General features: G+C 47.3%; 1 protein-coding gene across 4 annotated transcripts in view; it reads left to right on the forward strand.

The window, feature by feature from the left end:
• Nucleotides 1-14,968, forward strand: part of Cracr2a (calcium release activated channel regulator 2A) — a 113,963-nt gene that overhangs the window by 21,919 nt on the left and 77,076 nt on the right.

Here is a 14,968-nt window from a genome sequence, read left to right on the forward strand (position 1 = left end):
AGAAGTCTAAATGGCAAAAGGACAAAGTCTTGAGATAGTGGTATCCTTCCCCCTCTCACGAAGTCTGTCTAGAGTAAAGCATTTCCGAATACTTGTTGAACTGAAAGGCCCCCGTGGAGCGTGCAGTTCCCGTGAAAGCGGGAAGCCACCCACTGGTTTAGAGCATCAGAGTGGAAATACTTCAGAAGTTGTTAGGGTCAGAGTCTGCGTTCTGGCAGTGCCGCAGCCTGTCCACTTGCCCCTGGTATGACAATGAAAGAGACAAATGAGGAGAAAGAGCTCAGTGGGCAAAGTGCTTGTGAGCCTGAGTTCAATCCCAGGATTCACATACAAAGCTGGGCTTGTGTGGCAGCGGCAGCCCCTTGTGATCTCAATGCTCAGGAGACAAAGATGGGCAGAGCCTTGGGGATGGGCACTCACTGGCCAGCCAACCTAGCCTAATTGGTGAGCCCCCGAAATATCAAATATCAAAGTGGACATCTCCTGAGGGAGGATGCATGAGATTGACCCCCACAAGCACACACACACACACACACACACACACACACGCATGCACGCACGCACACACACACACACACGCACGCACACACACACACACACGCACACACACACACACACACACACATGAACATGCACACACACACAAAAGACTTGTTCAATATGGTCAAACCAGAATTGGAACAACAACAAAAGGGCCCTGTGCTCCCGCAAACTATCTTCAGGTCTTGACATAAGGTTTACTTAAATGGAGCTAAGGTAGGTGTCGCCCCCCACTTATTCCCACCATTGACAACGTCAGATTCCTCACTCCAGTTTGTCCTGTCAAGTAGTCTGCTAAGTTTCCAGATCTGTGGTGTCTTCCTGGGAGATTAGCTCCACCTCTCATGGCTCTAGGTTTCTCTGTGTAGCCCCATCTGTTCTGGAACTAACTCCATAGATCAGGCTGGCTGTGAACTCCTGAGTGCTGGGATCAAAGGCCATGCCACATCATAGCACGTGACCGTGGTACTTTACTTGTATATGAGGCTTAGCCCATGTGTGTGACTAACACACTTCTCTGCTTTTACCTTCATAGTTACTTCAGTAAAGGCTGCTTCCTCCTTCCTCTCTTCCCAGAGGCTGGGAAAGGCCTCGCCATCCCTTAGTCTTACACGGAAGCAGCAAATCCCGTTGCCTTCTACATGGATCCACTACCTTACTTCTTATGGGGAGTCTTACATCCAGTCTAAATGCGTCCGTCATCAGGGTGTGTATGCAGTGACTGTTCTGTCACACGTCTCAGGGCAGTCATTATGGCCGTCTTCATATTGATGTATGTGCTATTTAAAACTGTGAATTTGGGGGCTGGAGAGGTGGCTTAGCAATTGAATGCTCTGGCATTTCTAGAGGACCCGTATTCAATTCCTAGCACCCACGTGGTGGCTCACAAACATCTGTAACTCCAGTCTCAGGGGATCTAACCTCCTCTTCTGGCTCTGTTAGCATGCAGTATACAGACATACATGCAGGTAAAACACCTATACATGTAAAAATAAACTACACAAAATTTAAAGGAATTTTAAAAGTTTCCCTCTTCATACTTCATTCAAGGCTAAATGATGGAGAGATCAGAACTCGTTTATCTAGGAATTTTAACGTAGGAGGTAAAACGTGGGTGTTCCCAAATATTTGCCATGGAGATGGAGCCCTTGGGATAGTTAAAGAATCTCTCAGGTGGGCAGCGTTCTGTGCAATGTTTATGGAGCGGTAGCTGATTGCCTGAGGTTGCGCATCTGAGTTTGACTCTGTTGCTAACTCAGATCCTTAGGCAGCCATGCAGTCAGCTCACACGGGCAAGCTTTACTGTCCCACACTGGTGGTTTCATGAAAGTGGACAGAGCATTTGTGTCCCATGCCCTGAAGGATTCCTGATAATTGCAGCACCGTCGGGAAGGTCTGAAGATGTCTTGGGAGTAAATTCTGTAGCCTTCCTCCAAACTTCTCCAAAGGGATTATTGTATCCCGTCTTCAGGCCAGCAGCTTGAGAACAGCTAATCTGGTAGTGTACCTAGTTAGCGATCAGCTAACCTGGTAGTGTACCTAGTTAGCAATCAGCTAACCTGGTAGTGTATCTAGTTAGCGATCAGCTAACCTGGTAGTGTACCTAGTTAGTGATCAGCTAACCTGGTAGTGTACCTAGTTAGCAATCAGCTAACCTGGTAGTGTACCTAGTTAGCAATCAGCTAACCTGGTAGTGTACCTAGTTAGCGATCAGCTGGTTATCTCGTATGTGGAGGCATCTCCGGGATGAGGGACTGCAGCTTCATGCCCTGTTTCCCGCTGGCTTACACAGTGAAACTTTCATTAACGATACCCAGGAAGCAGATTTCTTTCTAACTTCAAGGCTGGCTCAGCAGGAGAGGAGCTGAGAAGCTTCCAGACTGCTAAACAGGAGCTCACAATCCGCATTAGTGGATCTAGTACTCCCACACTTAATTTGGAACAGTGAGCTCAGAAAGGGCCAGTAGTGTAGAAGCAGTGATGTCACCTGAGAATGACATTGCCTTCTAAACGTGCATGGCAAGAAACATCGAGGAACTGCAATGCCTTGACCAGGGTCAGGACCTGGTCAGGGGGCAGGAGGAAGAGCGCAACAGACACATTATTCTTAGTCTCTGGTTGTGAGCTCTGCTGACGTTTGGTGACCCATTGTCCTAGAAATGAACAAGGATGTGGAAACACTCCTGTTCCATTTTCTCAGAGTAATATTTTTACTGAAGGAGGTATCTTCCTTCCATGGATAGGTGGGGTGATCTGACACTGTCAGGTAGCTCCCTACTGCTTCCTCCTTCCTTCACTAATTGATTTCTCCTGCTTTCGTGCCCTGTGTGTGTGTGCATGAGCAGATGTGTGCATGTGTGTGTGTGCATGTGTTCGTGTGTGTGTGTGTGTAAATCTTGGTTCTGTCTATGAGAAGTAACTTGAATATTTTTCTCTCTGTCTGCTGTCTCCCTCTCCTGCTCCCATTCCCTCTAGACTTGTTCCTCCCCCAACCTAACCCTCGCCCTGCTGCCATAACTTATTCAGAGTTTGCACATGAAAGAACACATTCGATCTTTGTCCTATTCAACTTAGCACAGTGATCTCTCTGTCCACTCAGTCCCCTGCAGATGACACTTCTGTTCTTTATGGCAGAATAAACACCACCACGCACATAGCACACATGCCACGTCACATTTGTCACTCTGTATGTTGGTGACCAGGATCTAGACTGGCTCCATATCTTGGCCATTGTGACTAGTTCTGTAATAAACATACATGTGTCACATGTCTTTGTGGGGCCCTGGCATGAAATCTTTCCTGTATATGTCCAGGAGTATTATGTCTGGAAGAAGCGATAGTTTATTTCAGTTGGGTGTCCTCTGTCTTAATTTTGCTGTGCACAGACTACATCGAAGCTGTAGGTCTCAAGGACCAGTTTGGGGATCCCTGGATGGGAAAGTGGCAAGGTAGTGGTCATTGTGGACATCATCTTGCTTCTGGAAGCACCACCCCCTATTTTTGATCATTATCTTGGGTACGGATAAGGGTCTTTTCCATGAGACTATGGCATGGGGCTGAGATTAGAGATAGAGATAGAGCCAAGGCCAACACAAGGATCCTTGCTGATGTGGTAGCATTCCTTGGAGCACTTTCCCTGTGCCTCAAGGAAAGAGGGCCTGTGGAAGTCCAGCTGAGCAATAAATACACCTCCTCCTGCTTGGTAAACCAGAAGGCTTCCCCAGGGTGACTCGAGGGGTGGATAAAGGCATATGAACCAATGCCCTGAGCCACAGAGAGAAAACGGCCTGCAAGGAAAGGACATGGCAAACACTGGGCACTGATTGCTCTTTTAGGCTCAGCCACAGGAAACCATACTGAAGACAGGACAGATAGATCCTGACTTCGGAGGGCTCAGAGTCAAGCAGCAAGACATATGCTATCTGACTTTACATACAAGGAATTGCTTAATTAACATGACCATAGAAATACCAAAGAGGGTGCTGGGTCTCAGTGCACAAGGACATATAACCAAAGGCCTAGCAGTGACTGCATAGACCCTCTTGTCCAGCCCAAACCATTTGTAGGTGAAATTTGAGGCTCAGAGCAGAGAATAAAATTATCAGAGGCGGTCTGGTCTGGTTGGCCACTGACATGGAAACCAAAGCCACTTTTGTGCCACCCCAACTGCATCCTAACCCTGCTTTCTCTGGAGCCAGGATGGATTGACATGTGTAGGGAGGGTCAGCTAAGTCTGCATCTTCATGGACTTGTTCAGACCAAGGGGTTTTTAATGAGGAATACAGTGGATACGAGACCAGGCAGATTCTGACCACATCCTGCCGAGAGGATCTACAGCCTTCTTCTACATATGCAGGAGCAATTCTAAGCAAGGGTTAATGCCTGTGGGTACCATGTATCCCTGTGTTGTCATTGGAGAGAGTAAACACAAAAGATGCGGTTGCTAAGAAACAAGTCAGCTCTCAGGTAGAGCAGAGCACCACACCTCCCAGCCCCTTTTCTGACATCTACTTTCTAGATGCCTGTGCTAGTCTGCATTAGGGTTCTTAAACCGTTTTCCCATGAGCCTTTTCACCTGACAACAAACTTTATGTGACCTGAATTTATAGATTATAAAATAAGAATACAAATCAAATATTTAAACCATAATGAAATTCACTTTAAAATAATTATTTGATGCATACAATCTTTTAATTTATTAAAGAGGAGAGAGACTTTGCATACCATTAAGACAGCTGTGTATGTTATTTTCACATTAAAATTAAATGTTGGCTGACTATTTGACATTGTACCTTTAATCGAGATTTTGATGTTATAATCATAACACTAAGGACACTCCCTCCATTAACACCCAGTACAAAAATGGCAGAAGTATTTTTAGGATGATTGCAGAAACCATTGGAAATTCTGTCCTATGTCCAGGCCCGAAATTCATTTGATGATATTTAAATGAAACTCAAGTCAGTAATTCAGACGCCAATTAGAATTTTAATGCTTTTTATTATTTGTGTGTGTGTGTGTGTGTGTGTGTGTGTGTGTGTGCGCGCGCGCACATATCACAGCATGTGCATGGAGATCAGAGGATATGTGTTGGGAGTTGGTTCTTTCTTTTACTGTGTGGGTTCAGAGGACTGAACTTGGGCAGTCAGCCTTGGCAGCAGACATTTTGGCTTCCTGAGCCATCTCACCAACTCCAAACACCAGTTTTTAAAAGCAAGCATCTAACACAATACAATTAAAAGCTATAATAATTTAACACACTAAGGGGTGGGATAAGGTAGTCTCAGTTCTCTGTAATTAAGCCATTATGTTCTATTAGAACAGAAAGTATCGCTTGGCAGGGGAGGTGCTGTCACCCACGACACAGTCAGGGTCTCACCCCTCAGGTATTTCTGGCTGCATTCTTCAGTGCTGCCCCATAGACCTTCACACTCAGTTACCCATCTCTGCGGGGCCGCAACCCCCATATAAGAAGAAGCTAGTCCGAGTCCTGGATCTAGACTGTGGCCCTGCACCAGTCTGGTCTCTCTGCTTCCCTCTCTTTAATTCCAGCCGCCATACTGTTTCCAGAATGCTCTGGACTGACTGTCTAATGACTGCGTGACCCCAGGCGTGTTACCTAACAGTTCAGGGCAGTGTGTGAAGGAGTATAACAGTATCTTACAGAGTCTGGGTAGGATTCATTTAGGCAACCGAAGTGTCTACCTTAGTGCCTGTCACACATTCCCACGTGAACTCCCATCCTGAAATCTACCCTACAATATGAGGATTTTTTTTCTTCTGCCTGGGTTCAGAGGAATGAACTCAGTCAGCCCTGGCTGCAGGCACCTTGAGCTTCTGAGCCATCCGATCAGCACCAATTTCTAAAGTCAAGCACCTAACACCACATGACTTAAATTCAGAGGATTAGGGTTCGGAGGATCCAGGAGCCTGTTGAAGTCTGCACGCGCTACTCACTGTGGTTCTAAAAATGAATGAGACGCAAGTGTAAACAGCCAAGTGCAACACAGTGGAGCTGATAGTCGTTAACAAGGAACACAAAGACCATGAGAATAAACTCTGAGTCACTTAGCACAGGCTTGACCCTGTCTCTCTGGACTCACCACTACCCTTCAGTCTATCCTGGGCCAGCACTAACTATCCAGTTCCCTTTTCCTGATTACATCCCATGCTTCTTCCCTCCCCCTGCCTCTTCTCATTGCTCCACTGGCCTGGCCTCGGCTTCCTTATTTTCTAGATGCCCAGCAAGCACCCCCCACTCCCCACTCCCCACCCCCCAGGTGACCCATTAATCACATCATTGTCCTTTATCTATCCTAAACTTTTTGAAAATTGTTTTATTATGAAAGTAAGAAATGTGTGTATGAAACAGTAAAGAAATTGTCTCCCACAAGCCTCGTAAACAACCACCATTCACATTGATTTTCTTCTATTTTGTCTCTTCGGTCTCTGTCCCTCTATCTCCCTCTCTTTCCCTCCCTCCCTCCTCTCTGTCTGGCTTCAGTTTATCATGTGCAATTATTTTAGTTGGGCTGTAAGTTACTGACAACAGGAGCGGGTAATTATATAACACAATGTTTTGGACTGGGGATTCTTCTGAAATGGCCAATAGGGTGAAGCCGCTAGGAAAATTTGTTTGGCTTTGGAGCCTGCTTAATTCCTGCTAGGAGGAAACTCTAGGAGGAAACTCTCTGGATTTAAATACCTGGAAGTCCTGGCTCGCTAACCCTTCTGCAGAGTGGCTAAGGAGAGGGACCAAACACAGACCAGGATCCAGCATCTGACTGAGCCCTGGCCCGTGATGTGAAAGTGGATTCTACATCTTGCTTCAGACTCTCCCCAGCCCCTGCCAGGTTTCTGGTCTTGCTTTAGGGTAACACCGGTTGATCTCGGTCACTTTAATCCCTTGTAATAGAAAGCGGGTTCTGAGTCCGTCCAGAGGGAGACCTTGAGGTTTTGGCGTTTGCACGCTCTTGCTTAGACTACAACTGAAGAGGCTCTGGGGCAAGGCTTGGAGGGGGAAATAATGGCCAGTTCTGAAAGCTCAGTGTGACTGGCCAGAACAGGTCAGGAGGGGAGCTCACTGCAGGCCACAGGGCAAAGGGAAGCAGCGGGTGCAGAAGGATAAAACGGCAGGAGATGCTCACAGCACCAGGATCCCTGGAGATGGAGAGGCTGTTAGGTCTTTTGAAACAGAATTTAGGCAGCTTCCTGGCGAGGCTGGCGTGGTGTGGGGAGCAGATGGACGGTGAGGAGCCTGCTCACGGTCTAAGCTCTTTCTTCAGGCATGGCGGACGTTTGTCATTTATATGTCTTTTTTTTTTTTCTTGAAAAGGAATGTGACCTTGCAAAGGCCATTTCTAGAATTTAAGATTTCTTAGGAAGGTTTATTGTGAGATTAAGGAGAAACTCCTTTTGACTTCTGATGAGAAGTTTGGGGATCGAGTCGAAGCAGGGCTTTGTAACTTACAGATTTGTAAATGTACAAAACACTGACCTGGGCTGGTGCTAAGAAACCTCCTGTTTTGGGAGCAGCAAAGAGAGAAGAGGGGAGAAGCTGGAGAAGAGAGGAGGGGAGGGAGGAGGGGAAGGGTAGTTCCCAGCCTAGATACACCACTGAAAAGAGCTGGAGGGGCGGAGTCTGGTGAGTTCATGGGTGTCAGCAAGGACAGGAGGAGCTGGTGGCCAGAAGGCCAAGTGTCTGGCCAAGATGGTGACTGGATTCAGCACCCATATGGCATAATGGGTAACAACTGTCAGTCACTACAGTTCCAGGGGATCTGGCCTCCCTGGGCACAGCATGCATGGTCCATAGATACTCATGCAGCAAAATATCCACACGCATAAAATAAATCTCGAAAGATTGAAAACAACAATGCAGGCAGCACACGGTAAACATCGGGTGTGTACCAGGCCCCTTGCTAAAGACCCCATGTGAGGTGTGTTTCATTACCTCCAAAATGACCTTAACATAGAGATCCTGTTCTTATAACATGTTCTGTGGCTAAAGTTACCTAAGATAACTGTTGTCAACCATACAGATGTTCAGTGGTTAAATCTAAAGTCCTGTGTTCTTTGAACCAAGAAAACGTAACAATACCCATCAGGGGGTCACATGGGAGCTGAGGCTCCCAAGTCTCCATGTAAGGCTCTCATCACCCATTTGAACGCTTCTCTGCCAAGCTGGAAGGCTTTGGAGAGAAAGGTGTCAACATGAAAGGGTACAGGCAAGACACCTGCATCCCCAGGCCTGGCCGTCCACCAGCTGTCAGGCAGGACCTGTAACTGCAGGCATGCTTTTATTGCAAATGAGATAGCATAACCTTTGACAGTCATATGGGAATGTTTGTGTATTGCAGATAAGAGAGTAACTCATAAATAATGCGTGTACGTGGCAGACATCTTTGTGGACCCTAAAAATGCCATATGGATGTTTTCTTGTTATCAGTGTTGACATCATTCAGCTGATGATGTACACAGGGAACTTACCATAGTCCTCCTTACAGAAACACGCTCCCTAGAAAATCTAATGGCAATGGAGAACATATTCTGAGCCAAATTATGAGTCCCTACGACACCCACGCCTGAGCACTGGGACAGTTCCAGGGGAGCTTGTGGAGTTACTGCAGTGTTCAGTGACCTCATTCGCCAGGAGTCTTCAGCATTGGCCACTGTGCCCAGTGCTGACACCAGGCTTCATGTTCAGCCTCAGAGAACCTTCGCTTCTCAGAGCACAGTTGAGAGATACGTAGGGACCTGACGACAAGCCCAGGACAGAAATCTAGCCTCCAACATCTGGAAGAGAAAGGGCTCAACCCCAAAGCCAGCTCCCCAGCCATTGCTCATACCTTCCCCAAATAGAATCGCTCCAAGGGCCTTCCAAGTCAGGGACTGCAGAGATGGCTCAGTGGGTAAAGTGCTTGCTGTGTGAGCAATGGGGTTCTGAGTTCCCATCCCTAGCTCGAACTTAAAAAGCCACACATAGTGGTGCACACTCGTAATCCCAGTGCTGGGAGTGCAGAGACAGGAGGATCCCTGAGGTCTGCTGGCCAGCCAGTCTAGCCAAATCTATGTGCTCCAGGTTCAATGAGAAACCTTGTTTTGGAAAACGGGAAGTTTGAGATGCAAACTAGGAAGAAGCATGATGTCAACCTCTGGCCTCTACGCTCACACACACTGGAACCTACGTGCCAAGTGCACACCTACTCAAGACAAAATGCAAACATCTCCTTCTCCAAATGATAGCCTTTCCATTCCAGCCACCGGCTGCCATCCCCACCCCGCCCCACACACACCCCTGATGTCCTGCAGAACTGCTGTATCCTCCATTCATCCACCAAAGCTTATGTTGTTGTATTGTTGCGTTGTTACCAGCTGGCTTCGTCTTTTTTTTTTTTTTTTTTTTTTTTCTGGAGCTGGGGACTGAACCCAGGGCCTTGCGCTTGCTAGGCAAGCGCTCTACCACTGAGCTAAATCCCCAACCCCAGCTTCGTCTTAATCATAGGTTGTGCCCACCCCTCCCCCAATCCCTAGCCATCTGTGACCTCTCTACAAGACGAGATAATGGGAGATCTCATCAGCTGGGCAGTAGCCCCATCTTGTTCCAAAGAAGGCAGAAGGGACCTCCGTTTCATTCCTGGAGACCCACATGCTGATTTTAATTAACTTTTCATTTTGCCGTGCCTGCTATTTTTTCACGGAGAGCATGCATCTTTTGACAATCAGATGGTCTCTCACACTCTCACCGTCCACCTTTGAGGATCTGTCTGACTTCTCTTGGTATTATAGTCAGGGACAGGGTCTGGCTGGATCCAGAGTGAAGGGCTACTGTCCCAACCCAACTCTGCCTCCTCTGAGGCTGGCTGCTTGAGTATCCGCCTTGTACCTTTCTTTTACTTCGGTGACTCCAAGTCACATCAGTGACTGGGCGTTGGCAGACTTGGGGGAAAGATGAGTTCACTAAATGCAGTTGTGACTGGATCAGAGGCCAGGAGTCCAGAGGAGGGAGCTAGGTCCTGGAGCATCCTATTGGCTACTTCTGCATAGCTATGCCTAACACACACCCGACATAGACACAGTAGAGGAGGGAGGATACGTCTTGGCTCACTCTTTCAGAGGATTCAGTCCATGGGTTACTTAGTCTCGTGTTCTCCAGAGCACAGCATGGTGCCAGGAACTTGTAGTGGTCAGAACTCTTATCTCTTGACCTCATGGTGGTCAGGAGAGAGGGGGTGGGAGGGAGATAGGACCAGGGGCAAGATGTTATCGAGGACGTGCTCATGTGAATGACTTCCTCTCTGTAGACCCCACCTGCTAAAGTTTTCAGAATTTCAAAATACCACCACTCACTGGGGACCCAGGCGGCAACACCTGAGTCTGTGAGGGGCATTTGGCGTTCAAACCATAGCAGGTGTTTGGCAGCTTCCAGAAGGCATCAGCTGCAAAGAGAAGCTACAGCCGGCGTGTGGAATAACGGAACACACACTGGCCTAGAACAGAGGGGCTCAAGAATCCTCTTCACACACCAAGTCCTGTTTACTCTGTGACCTTGAGAAAGTCTGTAGTGCTTGAAGGACATATTTTTGTGAAGTTGCCATGTAAACCTGGAAAGCAGCATCACCCTCTAGTCTGGTCTGCCTGTTTGGTTAAAATGTGTTTCTTATCCACTCGAGGTTGAGAGGCCAATCTTTTTATTTACAAAGATGTTTTTCCTCACCTTATTGTAAATACAGTAATAGGTAATAATAAGAAAGTAGAAAATAGAGATCAGTGGTTCTCAACCTTCCTCAGGCTGAGACCCTTTGATACAGTCCCCCCTGTTGTGGTGACCCCCAAGCATAAAATTACTTTTGTTGCTATTTCATAACTGTAATTTTGCTACTGTTATGAATTGTTATGAATTGGAAAGTAAATATCAGATAGACAGGGTCTCTGATATGCAACCCCTGTGAAAAGATTGTTTGATCCCCGTATGGGTCTCCACCCACACATTGAGACCCACTGACAATAGAAGGAGATCAGAACAATCTCTTTAAGATTCTTACCTGGAAAGAGCACTCTTGTTATTAAATGTCCCTACAGGTTCAGAGCTGAAGGTTTGGTCCCCAGCTGGCTTCGCTATTTTCAAAAGATTTGAAAACTAGGAGTTACTGCCTGGCTAGAGGAAGGAAGTCACTAGAGGCCAGTACTGCAGGCTGTATCTTATCTGCGGGCTCCTCTGTCTCTCTCCCCGTTATCTACATGAACTCACTAGAGTCCAGAACCAACAGATCTGGCTCACCACAGACTGAAAGCCCTTAAACCGTGAGACAACCCAAATCATTCCCCCTCACAGACAAAACATCCAAACAATGCAGCTATTAATGTCTTGTGGATGGCCCTTGTCATCCACCGAACAAGCAAGTCAGGTCCCTGCAGCTGGGAACAGGACCTCTCTTCTGTCTTCTCACTCCCTGTCTTTGCTGAGGGTTGCTGGTGAGGAAGCCTCCCCGCTGTGGTTGCTGCCAAAATCCTGTTAGCAAATCCGGTGAGTTGTGGGCTCAGCGAGCACCCGTAGGTGTCTTTTTCCCTCACCGGGAAAGTGCTTACAGGGCGTGTGTGTTTACTGCTTGTCACTCTCTAGCTTGTGCTTGCTGAGGGCACCTGCTGCTGACTCTGGCACGGGAAGTGTGTCTGCTCATGGTTAATGGTCTTGAACTGAATGAATGAGGACTGTAGCCTCATACAGAACTGGAATCACCTGGTGAATCTTTGCAACCTGTGGATTGAGTGGGTGAGCTCCAGGAAGGCCAGATTCTTCAGTACTCTCCAACCAGCCTCCTAGATCTAGCTGTGGCTTCCCCCTTGACTTTAGTGTGGAGAATGATAGTCTTCTAAGTGAGGTCATCTCTTAGTATAGCTAACTCCATTTTTATTGCTCCTCTGTCACTTCAGGCATGCTCTCGGTCCATGTGTCTTATCACAATGGCCAACACAGTCCGCAGCATTCTTTCCTAGCCAACACATTCCACACTGCTCTCTCCTGATTCAGTATTAACAGTCAAACTAACTATAGACAGCAAACCCACTCCTTTCCTACTCCTTCTGGAACTGTATTAGTCTATTTTGTGTTATTATTACAAAATAGCCTTTGCTGGGTACTCTTTGGAAAAAGAAATCTGTGTATGTAGTCCATTAACTGCAGCTGGATCAAATCAAAGTGATGGCGTCATGGAGGGATTGCTCAGCAGAGTCAGAGATCACACAGCAAGGCAGGAAGCAGAAAGCAGCTCAGGGCTCCGGCTCCGACTGTTGCTACAATATGCTTTTGTGAGGACTAACACCAGTCCAAGGGGTGTGCTTCCAATCACCTCCCATAGGTACCATGTCTTCACGGTCTCCCCACCTCAATAAGAGCACACTGCAGACCAGGTTTCCAAAATATAAGCCCTTGGGGGTCAACCACAACCAAATGACAGTGACTACTTTAGAGGGACGCTGCGTGGGTCTTTCTGGTAAAGCCCACTGCATTCCCGTATCAGTCAGGACCATGAATCTGGCTACGGTCTGCCACTCTGTCTTCAAGGTGAGTGTTGGTGCTGTGGGTAGCATCTGCAGATTGAAGGCAGTAATTTCAGGAGGGCTTGCTGAGATCTGGGCCTCTGGGGTGTAGTGGACCCCACTAGGCCAGGTTAGGGTTGCTAAGCAGGCTTCCCTGTGCAGTGCCCTGACTGTCCCAATTCTTCTTCACAACTGGAAAGAGGTCTGTTTCCTTCTGGGATTTTTGCATCCTGCTGGGAAGTACATTTTCTATAGCCTTTCCCCATCTTGCTATAAAGCACCTTCTACTGTGTCTCTAGTGGTAAACATGGTATGCTCCAATTCTCCCCAGGGTTTAGATGGGATTGAAGTCACCAGTAGCAAAAGGTTCCTCCCTGTGTAAGGAGCTGCCAGTTATCCGTCAGCGGTCACCAGAGCTGAGGGCTCCAGGTGAACAAGGGACAAAGGTCCCACGGACTTCCACGGACTTCATCTGTCCTCAAGGCTCTAAGCTGCAGACCCTGTGCGTGCATACCAGCACCATTGTTAATGTTTTAGTAAAGCTGTACTGGGGATTGGTTCCGAGACGCCCCCAGCCCCACCCCACTGATGCTACATTCTGTGGATGTTCAATCCCATGATTGAAAATGCTGTGATGTTTCTGGGTAACCTCTAGTTGGCCTCCCAACTGCTGCAAAGCATGCCTGAAAGACCAATAATGAGGATGGGTGCTGTGCAAATGGTTGTCAGACTGCATTGTTTCAGGAATAACAACGGCATGTCTACATGCTCAGCAGAGACACCATTATTTAATATTGCTAATCACTGGCTGGTTGAATCTGCTGAGGCGAAGCCTGGGGATCTGGAGGGCTGATTCCGTTCCTAATGGATCAGCGGTGAGATCTCAGTCTTGGAAAAACTGAACACATCAAACTGCTTGACACTGGGATGAACAAGACCTTTGAAGCTACTGGAATGGGGAGAGCTATTTTGCATACAGGAAGATGCGAAGGACCCAGAGCAGGGCTGTATGAACTGAATTACAGATAGGTCTTCCAGAATTTCTGTGCTGAAACAATTTGGATGACAATAAGGAAAGAGAACTTTGGGAGGCAGTGAGCTCAGAAGGGCTACTCTCCCAGAGGAGGTTGATGCCTTCCTGAGAGGTTGAAGAAAACTCCCTAGCTCCCTCTGCTGCTTGAGGGCATTGCAAGGAACCAGCCTCTGGCATTGGAAGAGAGATACCTTGGAATGACGACTGATCACTCAACCCATGGCATTCTTTTTTTTTTTTTTTTTTTTTTTTTGGTTCTTTTTTTCGGAGCTGGGGACCGAACCCAGAGCCTTGCGCTTCCTAGGCAAGCGCTCTACCACTGAGCTAAATCCCCAACCCCAACCCATGGCATTCTTGTTATAATTGGGCCAAGGCATTAAGTCCTAGTAGGACTTAGTTAGCATAGACAAAGGGATGGAGAGAGAGAGGAGAGAGGAGAGAGGAGAGAAGGGAGAGAGAGAGAGAGAGAGAGAGAGAGAGAGAGAGAGAGAGAGAGGTTTGAAGATGCCTAGACACTGCAGACTGAGAGAAGAGAAAATGAAATGGAAGCAAGAGGCTGTGGGCCAGAGAATGGGAGTTGATACTGAGCCATATAATAGGCCCATGGCGTTTACTATTTAACCTGAAAGGTGTGGTGGGGTCTCCTTGGCAATGTTGTCATAGATTCCTAGGAGGCATAGTTGTGATTTAATAAAGATATTTTAATACGGGCTGGGACATGAGGTTTAAGGGCAAGAGAGGTGCTTAGAAGAAATTAGACCCATTCAAGAGCATGGGTATGGGTTTCTCCACAGAGAATTACCTTGTTGCTATGGTAAAATATTCAACGTTGGATTCCTTATAAAAGAAAGAGGTTTATCGCCTCACAGTTCTGGATTTCTAAGCAGTCTTTACCAATGTCAACTTCCAGTGAGGGCCCTCAGAGCAGATGTCAGGTGTCAGGGATACATGGGGTTAGACGGGAGGAAGGGGGAGGGCAGAGAGAGAGAGAGAGAGAGAGAGAGAGAGAGAGAGAGAGAGAGAGAGAGAGAGATCACAAACTTCAGAGACCACAGAGGGCACAGCTCACTCGTTTATAGTGGTCTACTCTGAGGAAATGGACCCACTCACGCTAGGTCTGATCCATTCCGAGGGATGAGAATTAACCACATTACCAGGCTTGCTTCTTAAAAATCCACCACCTTTGAGTAGTATTTTAGCATGTGAATCTTTGGAGATGAAACCACATCCGGACTACAGGGATGCTCTTTGGTTCGATTTTACAGTTAGCAATTGCAAGACTGGAGAGATTCTCACTGGTTAAGAACATTAACTAGTCTTGCAGAGGACGAGAGCTCCATTCCCAGCACCCACATC

Source organism: Rattus norvegicus, chromosome 4 (genome assembly GCF_021556685.1).
Source record: "Rattus norvegicus strain SHRSP/BbbUtx chromosome 4, alternate assembly SHRSP_T2T, whole genome shotgun sequence".
In the NCBI taxonomy this organism is placed as follows: Eukaryota; Metazoa; Chordata; class Mammalia; order Rodentia; family Muridae; genus Rattus; species Rattus norvegicus.